General features: G+C 39.7%; 1 long non-coding RNA gene across 2 annotated transcripts in view; it reads right to left on the bottom strand.

Annotated features, from left to right (window-relative positions):
* Positions 1-240: 240 nt before the first annotated feature.
* LOC122471153 overlaps positions 241-12222 on the bottom strand; it is a 38885-nt gene continuing 26903 nt past the window's right edge. For both annotated transcript variants that reach the window (XR_006294139.1, XR_006294136.1), the window contains exons 3-4: positions 3571-3653; positions 241-516 (exon numbers count right to left, since the gene is read on the bottom strand). This is a non-coding gene — a long non-coding RNA (uncharacterized LOC122471153). The remainder of the gene's footprint in view (positions 517-3570; positions 3654-12222) is intronic.

Raw genomic sequence — 12222 nt, 5'->3', positions numbered from 1 at the left:
TTCTATCTTTACCTCTTTTCTTCCACATCACCTTGCAAGATCTCTCTCAGACGGCATGTTCTCACTGAAGTTTCCACCATTACCCTTATTCGAAATTAACCTCCCTTCTTTGATCTTCCACTGCTTGTTGTTTTGCCTGTATCAGAGCGTAACTTTTATCTTTCTTTCTTACACTTACTGCCTTACATTGCTCTCTCCTCTACCTAATTGGAAAAGAAAGAAACTCACTGCAGACAGAGATTTTCATATCGATCTTCCTCTTTATTTGTCTGAATGTCTATTATAGTGGCTTCCATGTGGTGGGAGCAAGATGAACAGTGGCTGCTTGAAGGATTCACCATCTCTCACCAGATGCCCTATTCAACATGCCTTACTGAGGTAGCCAGGGCGTCCTGAATATGCTAAGACTGTAATTCTTCCTCATCAAGACTCATTCTGTTTTTCAAGTATTCAAGATAAGCAGAGTCTTTTGGAGATAATGTCATGTGACTTCTCTTCTTTTGTATCTGCTTTTGCCTGGATGGGGGTGGAAGAAAGGGGCACAGGCAGTTCAAATCCCTATATCACAGTTTGCTTTTCCACAGCACCTTTCATAGATCATAGGTCTCAGTGCCCAGATGGTTTTCTTCTATTACCCACTAATTATTAATGAGGATGCACAGCAAAGCCCCACAGAGTAGCATCTGGAAAGCTGTAATTTTCTGGAGCTCCATTTCAATAACATGCTTCTGTCTGAGTGTTTAGATTCTCCTCCCAGAGAGGAGAGTCTCCTCCCTCCACAGGAATAAAGCCATCTACCTTGTGGCTCAGTGGCTCCTGATCTTTTGGCACAAGGGAGGGAAGCAGGGCACCCCTGAGTGTGCCGATTCACAATCCCCAGGTGCTGCAGTGTTGTGGTGAGTGAGGTCAGAGTGGGGATGTGGGGTCAGAGTTATTGTTTTATTTATTTATTTATTTATTTATTTATTTATTTATTTATTTATTTATTTGACAGAGTGGGAGAGAGAGAGAGGGACAAAGCTCTCTTGGGGGAGGGGCAGAGAGAGAGGGAGACACACAATCTGAAGCAGGCTCCAGGCTACGAGCTGTCAGCACAGAGCCCGATGTGGGGCTCGAACTCATGAACCATGAGATCATGACCTGAGCCGAAGTCAGATGCTTAACCGACTGACCCACCCTGGTGCCCCAATAGCTATCTACTTTCTGTGGCCAAAGTCAGTTTTGTCCAAATTTTGAAATGTGGCAGAACAGACTCTAAGCCCAAAATAATTTGGTAAAACATTCACTAATTCTCCCTTTAATGATAGGGAATATTGAACCAATTTATAGGAAGGAACATTATAAATGTTATGTGGCAAGTACCAGGGAGTAGGATATGTGATTTTTTAAAAAAATCACTCATGCCTGATTTTTCCTTATAAACTGAAATTCAAACTCATGTCAAAATTTTTAATAGAATGTTAAAGATAAGTTTTGAAGTAAACAGTAATTTCAGAATAGGATACAGAAGCTTGAAGTTAGAAATAAGTACAAAATAACCCAATACCATCTGATATTTGAATCTTCTTGAAAGTATTTCCATGAATTGATAGTTTATCTTTGTTACAGATTTGAGGTGTCAAGGGTCCCAGTAATTTCTCCCAGAGACGACTACTGTCTCCTGAGTTCCCCTTGGGGTCAACCTGAATGAGTCCATTTCCTCTTTACTGAACAGTCTCCTAGCCAATGTCCCATGTTTCCCACCTGGCCCACATTTGACATGGTTCCTGTCATTTGTTTCATCCTTTGAATGAAAACTTTCAGCTTTCTTGGTTTTGCCAGGCTTGACTTTTAATGCTTACTGTACAAGCAATTAACAGGATTTGAAAGGTCAATGGGAAACAGATTAAAGAACATTTTCTGAATGCCAGCACCCCGTGAAGCCAGGTCTGGAATGTGCAGGGTCATCCCTGTAGACATTCTGACTCCCCCTCCCCCTTTGTCAATTATTAGGTGGTTTATGAGAATCCAAACAGCATTAATCAAAGTGACAGGGGGAAAATCCTGTATTTGTATATGCCATTGAGGAAAAGTTATTTTAGTATAAGAAGTCTTGCTTTTGGAAATTTGCAAGCATGCACGCACAGGGGCATTTGTCTGCTTAGTCAGGAAAGGTAGTGATTACTGAGGGGGCACTTCTCAGAGGGTTCCTGCGGTCCTACATCCTCATGCTCCTCTTTGGCACCCTCACTCCTAAACCAATTAGAAAAGTAGGTTAGCAGCTCTGGGCAAATGGTCTGTCAGATGAAGACAAAGGTTTCAAGGAGGCAGGGAAATGGTTGGATAACACTGCGACATGAAGACAGAATATATAGTAGGTGTTTTCTCATACTCTGACTCTCAAAGGACATTTGATGGGTCCCTTGGGGCTTAAAAATACTAGTATCTATCAAAATCATGCTTCCTGTGCCATAGTACCTTTGCCTTGGGTTCTTTCAAATTGTACCAAATGTTTTCCAAAATTGAAAAGTGGGATGCGTTATAGATACTTCTTTCTCATTTTAGCATCATATAATGATTTAATGAGCCTCACTGGGTTACAAATGGGATAGAACCATGTTCCCTTGTGTTCCTTTTTTCTTTCTAATAAAATGATCTCATAAGGTTGAAATCACTTTATTTCCTTTGGGAAAAATACAAGGCCTTTCCATTGATAAGAATAGTTAATTTCAACTTTAATTCTTTCTACTACATTTCAACTTTACTTTTTAAAAATACTTTTTGGTGGGGGGCATCTTCCTAATATCCCTTTAAAATAGTCTAATCCAGTATGAATCTGGTACCCTCAGTTCACTTATTAACTGGGATAAGTGCCTAACCTCAAAAATTGCTTAGCATTTTACTGTTCAATATATTCTACTACTCATGAGGGTACCAAGAAATAAGATTTAAAAAATCATTATCAGATGAAAGATACTCATCAAATAAATGATCATTCTTAAGGAGAAATAGGGGATTGATTTTTTTTTTCTCATTTGAAAGCATTGACTTCAGGCTCATTTGTAATAAAATGATTTATTTATCATTGCCGAGCAGGGGAAATTGCTTTTCTAAAATAATAACACTCCTTTATTTTCTAAAAAAAAACTAGATAATTATAGCAGCACATAAGACACTAAGAATTTCCTCTACCACCCTAAGTCTCCCTCCCCATTCTCCAAATCTGCTATTTCCCTGAAAGTTTTCAAATCAGCAAGCTTGAAATGAGTTTCCTGAGAGTTCTTTTTCTCTCTTTTCCCAAATTTCCTAAGGTTACTCTATATATACCTAAATGCCAATAATTGTCTTGAATACACTGAAGTAAAATAAATGAGATGGCTAAAATTCATTTTTATCTCATAAATGTTACACCTTGTCAATTAAAACAAATACTCCTTTTCTGTGCCAAGAAAACATTTTCTGTTACATTCACAATCTGTTTCAACTGCCATTGGGTACAAGGAAAACCTCTAACAGATGGGAATCAGTAAATAGCAATTGCAAGAAGAACTGACTATCTGAATAACAAATGGAAGACATATTCTGTATTACCTTGGCAGGCAGACGTGGTTCTGAGGGCTTTTTGAGGCACTGTACTACTGATTGGGAGGACAAGACTGGGGTCGAGACACCCCCTGAAAAAGAAAATATATGTATGCTTTACACAGACCATCACCCCTTATCTCATGTCACACAGAGTCAAGGTTGTAAAGACTTTTCTATTCTTAGAATATTTGGGAATAGTGAGACACAGGAAGTAAGGGGTGCAGCCTAGGAGGTGTGGAGGTGTTCATCCACAGACAAGGGGATAACATAGTCACCCTGGAGTTAAAGATCACAATGTCCTTCATTAACCTCTAACCCCACTTTCAACAAGAAAGATAGTATTCAAGTGGGTAAACATGGTTGACGGTGACGACTCTCTTTCTAAGAGCACAATGCTCAGAGCCATTGTGCTCTGCACAAAGGCTGCACAAAATGCTACCTAGAGAAAGCCTTACATCAGGGCCAGTAGAGGAAGTTGCCGTCAGCACCACGTGGGCCAGATGCCTGAAAACACTGAACAAGTGAAGAAGTCTTGGACTTCTTCCAAGGCAAAAATAGTAAAAAGCCCGTGTCTGCTTTCTACCACCCAAGCGGGAACTGCTTCATGAGTCACTCCTTTGAAATTTCCTTTCCAAGTCTAAGCAGCGTGTGCAAGAGGAGTGCACCAAGAAATGTCTTAGGTGTGTGCTGAGATGGTAGGTAAGAAAGACACAGGTGGATTATCCTCTGTGGCCTTTGCTTACCATTCACCTATGCTTACGGATTAAGGCCCGGAACTTTGAGGAACAAAGCAAGCTAGTTATCCCTGGATAGACTACTAATGTGAAAATGTATAAGGAAACCTAACTTCAACTTGGAAGCAGGGACCCGTGAAGGGAGGGCTCTCACGCAGGTATCACTCATTGCAGCTTGCACAGTTCAGCAGGAAGAAGGAAGACTTCCTATCCACTTGGCAGCAGCAAGCTGCACTCCCCGGCGGCCAATGAAAAACCGTCACCACTTCAAACTCCTATTTTCCTCCAGTGAACTTTTGTTCAAACAACTGCCCCCCTCCCCCAACTTCCTCCTTTCCTCTATAAAAGGACATGCTCCTCCTCTGTTCTCTGGACTTGCCAATGGTTCGCCATAGTCTGCTTGTCTCTAATTGCAATTCCTCTGCTATTTCTGAATAAACTCCATTTTGCTGTCTGAATTGCTTACCTTTTCTTTTAAAAGGTTGACGGTAACAACCTAAATTCTTTCCTATCCTTCCAATAGAGAGATACAGACCTGAGAGAAGGACTCGACATGAGAAAGGAGGCTTGGAAGAAGGGAACATGCAGGAGCAGTTAAGAGAAGGTTCTCTGAACTTCTCAAATGTGCCTGTTTCCCATACCACAGCATCTCTTTCCACCATCCCTTCACCTTGCCTTCTGCAGGGTCCTGGAACAGTGGAGTAGCTCAAAATGTGCTATCAACCACAGTTGTCTCCTAGGACCTTTTGTTTTTTTCAGAAATAACACTTCCAAGAAATGGTAATATGAAACATGTATATTCAAGTTAAATATGCTTCATTATTTTCATTAATCTTTGCAATGCTTTTAATACATTCCTATGAAGCAACAGAATACAGTTTGGGATGAAAATTTATCCAAGTGAGATTTAAAATATCATTATGGCTATGAAGGATTTAGATATTAGGTTTTATACTCATTGCTCTTCAATTATTCAATCAACCAAAAGGTAAATGGGGGAATATCCTGAGTTTTCTTAACCTCCCATTGAGAGAGAACATGAAAATTGGTGTTTTTTTCTCACAGCATAATCTTTGAACAGATCATCATAATCATAGTATGTCTGTATTCAAAATCATCATCAATGCCAAAAAATAACTCTTATCATGCCTTTACATACCTACTTGTCTATGCTGAGTCACACAGATAAACTGAACAGGGCCCTGGCTTTCCGTCACCTCGCTTGTTTTTTGTTTTTGGGGTTTTTTTTTTTGGTTGGTTGGTTTGTGTGTCCTTTCACAAGTCTCCCTTGATCCTTTCCAGGGAACCACTCTGCTCAATGCTGGTTCTTGCCCACCGCTCCCCCCCCCCCCGGCCAAATGACAGTTGTATACCTCTTACCATCTCTCTGTGTCCCTCACTGGGCCCTCCTCTAGTACTCAGCAAATAAAGATAAACCCCTCTGTGCTCCATATATCTTAGCAAATATCCAACCTTGTTCAATTGCAGCGTACGTTTGGCTCAAGTAAACATATTTAGGGAAGTCCTTATGTTCATGTGGTATATTGCTGTCAACCTATCTGGAGCTGATCTGTTATACTGCACAGTATATACATATATACATAAGTTCTTTACAGAAATAACTTGCACTAAGAAAGTAACACTCTGAGCTCTAATATGAAAATGCATAGTTACTTAATCATAAGAGTAATATTTGCATTCACTGTTTACACAGTCTACAGAAATCAGCATATTAAAAAAAAATAAGCTGGCAGATTCCAGGGCTTGGTATAAACTAGTCTTTGTATATTGTCATTGTCCCAGAAACAGCACAACACTTGGTGAATAATTTAAAACTTTCCTGTATTATTTTTGAGCAGGATGGAGGAGTATTATACATTGCTTATGACTACCCATGTCCAGTTAGGAAAAGAAAACCAACTCCATGTATTTCAAACTGATTCGACTAGAAAACTGGTTATAAAAGTAACCAAAAAAAATGTATCAACAAAATGAAGAAAGAAAGAATGGATGAAGTTCCCCTAGACAGTGGTAACTGCATAATTTACTGCTATTAGTAACTGCAGGATGCCATTACTACTCCCGGGGCTAAGGACACAAAAGGGAGATGGTGTGACCCCATGTCCTCATGGCTGTGCTGCTGTGGATGCTGCAGTTCCTCCAGAGCCTCTGCTGATGGACCCAGGGGCCCACACTCCTTGTGACACTGCAGGAGTCAGAGCCCAGGAGCACTGGGCTAACAAAGCTGCTGGAGCCTCCAGTGCTGCTAATGCAGGAACCCAGGCTGGCACTCGTCACTTGCCAAGTGCATTGCCAGGAGTAAAACACTGGCTGAAAATAAGGGTCTGCCCTTCTTCCCACCTCTCAATCTATTGCCAGTGTCTCCCGTTATCAGCAACTTACTAGGAATCTGCCCTAGGGGAGTCTGGAAAAGCGAGTGTGTAGATATTCTGCCCCTGCGATACAGAAAACAGCATAAAAAGGGAGTACTGGAGCAAAATGCCAGACCAGTAACCATCCCAGTGTTTTGCATAGAACATTCTATGTGTAGATAGCTCTATAGGAAGCCTGGTTGGCATTTATCTCTTTCCCAAATACCCCTACTCATATCACCTGCTAGAGGCTTTCCTGATTTTTGTGGTCATTACTTCTCTCTCTCTCTCCCCCCCCTTTCCCTCTGACACTCTATCCAGATAGAATACTCTATCCCTAAATTCTCACATGCCACCTGTATTTCCATCTGTGTTCGCCAACTGTGTCAACTCTCTAAGCTGGAGGACTCATCAGCTTCTTGTCTTATTTTTCCTTACTCCATTATTTAAAGTAGTGTGTGGATCCCCTTTGAAACTAGTTTTTTTTTGTTTGCTTGTTTGGTAGCTTTACTTTAACTGGTTGGTTTCATCAAAGAAAAAAAAATTACCTTCTATTATGAACTCAATGTTTGTATCCCCCCAAAATTCCTATGCTGAAATCTTAATCCCCAGTGATGGTATTCAGATGTGGGCCTTTGGCAAATGATTAGGTCATGAGAGTAGAGCCTTCTTGAACAGGATTTATAAAACGGAGCCCCAGAACTCCCTCCTCTTCCACAATGTGAAGACACAGCGAGATAGTGATGCATGAACCAGGAAGTGAATTCTCACCAGACACCAAATATACTAGCCCCTTGATCTCTAGTTTTCTAGCCTCCAGAACCATGAGAAGCAAACTGCTGTTGTTCATAAGCCACCCAGGCCATGGTGTTCTTTTACAGCAGCCCAAAACAAGACAACTTATGGCAGTAAGAAAACAAATTGGAGATCAGATGGGTTCCTGTCCTGTATTCACTAATATTGACATTACGAATTTGGGGAAATCTCTTCACTTCTTTGAGTATAAGTTTTTTCAAAAGGTTGGATGTGGTATCTAAATTCCTGTCCTCCTCAATTATATGAGGTTTTAGAAAAGTCATTTATGTTTAAAATAACTCATGTCTCAATTCTGAAACACTTTCATGGGCATAACCTTTAAAAAGGAAGGAAGGAAGGAAAGGAAGGAAAACATGTATCTATTATAAAATCAAATACACCACAGAATCCAGAAAATAGTTCAAAATGCCTTTTCCTGAACTTCCTTAAGTTATCTATTCTGTAGCAGGTCTAGTGGATTGGCTCCTGCCTTCTTTCTCCCACAATTCACACTTCCTCCCTCAGTCTCTCTGCCTCTTGGCTGTCACCATGGAGTTGCACTTTTTTCTCTTTTCCTCCATCTCAGAAGGCCCATTCAGTTTCATGTGGGTCATCCCTTATTAAACCTAGTAGAAATGGCTTCCAACCTCATGTCACAAGACTATGACAGCCATCTGCTCTTTCCGTCAAAACTTACAGGGACACATCTACCAGGCACAGAAACTTCCTCTTGCTGACTTTGACCAAAAATGATAACACAAACTTTCAGGACAATATTACCTCTCTAAGCTCTTTCCTCATCTTTTCAATCACCTTGTTTATTACCCTAGATATCTATGGCTGAAGAGGTAAAAGTACAGGTGACATTATAAGAGATGCAGGATGAGAAGATTCTGGTCTACCTTGCTACAGAACGTGCATAGAGTTATCCATCTCATAAATTGTGAAGTAATAACAATAGAGTTTTAAAATTAAGGCTATAGCACAAGGAAAAACAGATTAGTTTACTTAACTTCTTGGCCTATGGCCATGCATTTCTGAACACATGGTTTATTGAACTCTTTCTTCTCTTGATAACAGTGAATGCTTCAATAAAATATATAACCAGGAGAGTTGCAGAAAGAAAACTAACAGTTACAAATAATATTTACTGGTAATGCTCAAATCAGAAATGTATATTAAAATGAAGCTTTAAAACTAATTTTTATACTTGATTTGAACAAAAGCAGCTTATTTGTAAGGCGGTCCAGTACATTCCCACATCTTGTCCAGAGTTCGTAACATCTGCTTTTATTGTTTAGAATTATTATTTTGGTCACTGCATAAATCAATGCTTTACAATTTTTTTATATTAAGAAACATAACAAAACAAATCCCACTTTTTTTAAGTTTTCATAGGACTTGGCACTTGAGTTTTTTGGAAAAAAAAACAGAAAAAAGGGAAACAAGAGTAAACAACAGCAATATGCTCATTTCATATATTTTGAGGTCCACCTGTTTAAATGTTTTCAAAACCATTAAATGCATCTGTTACTTTTTTTTCTGTGATAAAACAAATTATATGAAAAAATAAGTATGCATAAGTATCTAAAGTCAATTTAGGTAGGTTTTCAGATAGAAAATTAGGTAAGTTCAAAAAACACCTCAGATTCATTAGCCAGTCCCCATTCTGAAGTTAAGAGGAAGAGGGCTTACCTGTGTAACCTTGGGTACTATGTAACCTTGGGTACTATGTAATCTTGGATGATTCATTTTTATAGAATATTATTTACCTCTTGTGAGTTGTTCGAGGAATTCCTGAGTCCTTGTATAGTAAGGGCAAGGCATATAGTTATCCTTTGATCAATAATGTATATTATTATTTAAATGGGAAATACATGTGAATGTAGTTCTTTATTCCTGGATCCAGTCGTATTTCTGTTTGTATATTTGATCTTGTGGAATCTCAATGGGCTACAGTTTCTCTCTCTAGTGTGTTCCAAAGAGCACTAGACCATAGTTATCTGTCAGATACAGGAGGAGAAATGGCTTCTGTTTCTGGCTCAGTGACTGCAGTCTGCAACACCTGGAGGAAGGCATCTACCCTTTGTTCATTTCTTATATATATAATTAGGAGATGATAGTAAGTGGTCACTAAAGTGCCCTGTGGTTCTAGTATGTAATTGAGACTGAATCCTATATGGTATTATTTTGTTCTATTACTATACTATTATATGCCTTCTACTTTTTAGGATATTTCACAATCAGGAACACATCATTTCTTTTGAGATATAAAATAAGATTCCTGGATGACATAATTGCATCTTCAGCTTAAGAAGCATCACTATGATACTCCTAGTTTTACTTATATGGAGGACTTCATATCACTGCATAATCTACATGTGACTCTGTGCTGTGAGCAGCTTCTATCCTTAACCTATGGCATTCCTGAACAGTTGTCATCATTTCACTTTATCACTCCCTGACAAAGAAGAACCTGTTTCAATGAGCTTTAGGGATAAACTGACATTATATTAAATATATTTTGAAGAAACATGAATGGGAAAGGCAGTGTCACAGACTATTCACCTGTTAGTCTGAGTCTTCTGGAAAGCAACTATTAATGCAGGATTAAGTATGCAAGGATTTTATTACAGTAAAATTGAGGGAAAATGGTAAAGGTAAGGTAAAATTGAGGGAAAATGATAAAGTGCCCAGGGAAGGCTGTGGAAAGCATCTTAGACTGTTGTCCAGCCTCAGCAAGTTGCATCAAAACCACCGGGGAGACCCTGAGCCACAGTCGGCCATGAGGAGCTCACGTCTCCCAGGAACAGGCTGGTTAGTGTCCCTGCTGCTGCCCTCGAGCAGTGGCTGAGAGCAATCCACGGCATGTGCATCCACAGCACAAACACAAGATGGATTTCAAAGCTCATGAGCCAGGCTCTAGGTCAGTAACTCTGTCTCTAGTTAGAAACCTGTGAGGTGTAATTTCACAGCCACCATGGATAGGTATCTCTTCTCAATCTCTCTGTTTCAGGATCCATTGCAAAGTGCCACCCACCACCCAGTGAACCTTCCTTTGATCTAGTCTTTCAAACTACTCTTACTTGGGAACTCTCCCCCTCTGGAGTCTTTCCACATTTCTTCCTTTCTCTGGTCTCTTCTGCAAGCTCATCCAAATTTGCAACATCCATCATTATTGTCCTGAATGTTCAAAAGTCATGACCTAGCCACTCAGGGAATTAAACATCAATTAGTTCCCAGAATTCACCATCCATAGAAGGCAATGGGTAGGATAACGAAGAACACAAAAAGTTTCCTTCCATGTTACAGCAAAGCTGTGCTGTCACCAAACTCCTCTGTCCCATTTACTACTCCATGGTCCCATACAGTACTCCATGGTCTGTCTTCTGGATCCATGAACATACTGAAACTCCTCTCATAAAATCATCAATATCTGTTTAATAGCCAAATCTATTGGACATTTTAAAGTCATTATTCTTGACTTTTATATCCATTTAACATTATTGATCATCCATTTCTCAAAATTCTATTTTTCCTGGACCACTGCAATTCAGTACCCTGCACATTCTCCTTACATCTTTATTCCTTTTGTATTTTTCCTCATGTTTTTTGTTCCTCCCCATTCCTTAAATAGTGGTGCTCCCCAAACCTTGTGCTCTTTTTATTCTACATAGCTTTTGTAGGAACTTTATTCTCTGCTGTGTAACAATTTTCATTTACTCATGGAATGTTCTATCATTTATCAAGCTCCTAGTATGAACCATGTACTATACTATGTCCTGATTATAAAATTATAGGGAAAAAAGTCTCTGGCTTTAGGGTACATAGTGTCCAATGGAGGAAATATAAAAGTCAATAGGCAATTATAGGACAATGAGATACTTTTATAATAGGTGAGTGCACATGGTTTGGGTCATCATAGGAGGGCATCTAACTCAGACTTGGAAAATTAGAGAAGCTTCTCATAAGAATATATCAACAGTGTGTAATAATAAGAGGGGAAGTAGGGCACTCTGAACTAAGAAAGCACCACATTTGAAGGTGTAATTAGTTTGGTGTATCTGCAATACTAAATTAAAGGAAAAGGGAGAGGTTGGGTCAGGAAATTGTAAAGTTAATGAAAGGAACAACCTTATGTGCTGTGCTGAGGTCTTTGGGTCTTAAGATGACAGCAGTGAAGATCGCTGATGGGTTTGAAATGAGCGCATGACTTAATTTCTTTATAAGTTTTGGAAGCTTACTCTATAGGAAGGATGGCTTAGAAATGCCTGGCTTCTTTGCTGACCTCATCTCCCTCTTCCCATGTTCTCCCTCAGCATTAGCCATGCTGGCCTCTCCTCCCTCATCCTCAGACACACCATCTTGCCTGACAAGCTGCTGCTCCTCCCCCGGACCCTCTCTCTTCAGGAGTGTGCAGGCCCTCTCCCCCACGTCTAGTTGTCTACTCAAATAGCACCTCCTTAGACAGGTCTTCCCTGGCCATGCCCATGACTCTCTACTTGCCTCTACCTGTTCCTATCCCTAATGTCTGTTTGTTGTTCTTTTCAAAGTTATCACTACCTGACATTACTATATGTCTGTACATTGCCTATATCCTTCCTTACAATATAGCTTCTCTGAGGGTATGAATTTGAATTTTTTATTGTTCCCTTAATATTCAGAACAGGGCTTGACAGACAATAGTCATTTAATATATGATTTTTGAATGAAATTACTGAATCAGAGCCTGGGGAGCCCTACCAATAAACACATTT

This window comes from Prionailurus bengalensis, chromosome B1 (genome assembly GCF_016509475.1).
Source record: "Prionailurus bengalensis isolate Pbe53 chromosome B1, Fcat_Pben_1.1_paternal_pri, whole genome shotgun sequence".
Classification (NCBI taxonomy): Eukaryota; Metazoa; Chordata; class Mammalia; order Carnivora; family Felidae; genus Prionailurus; species Prionailurus bengalensis.
Note: the sequence above shows the minus strand (reverse complement) of the source record. Positions and strands in the feature narration are given on the sequence as shown.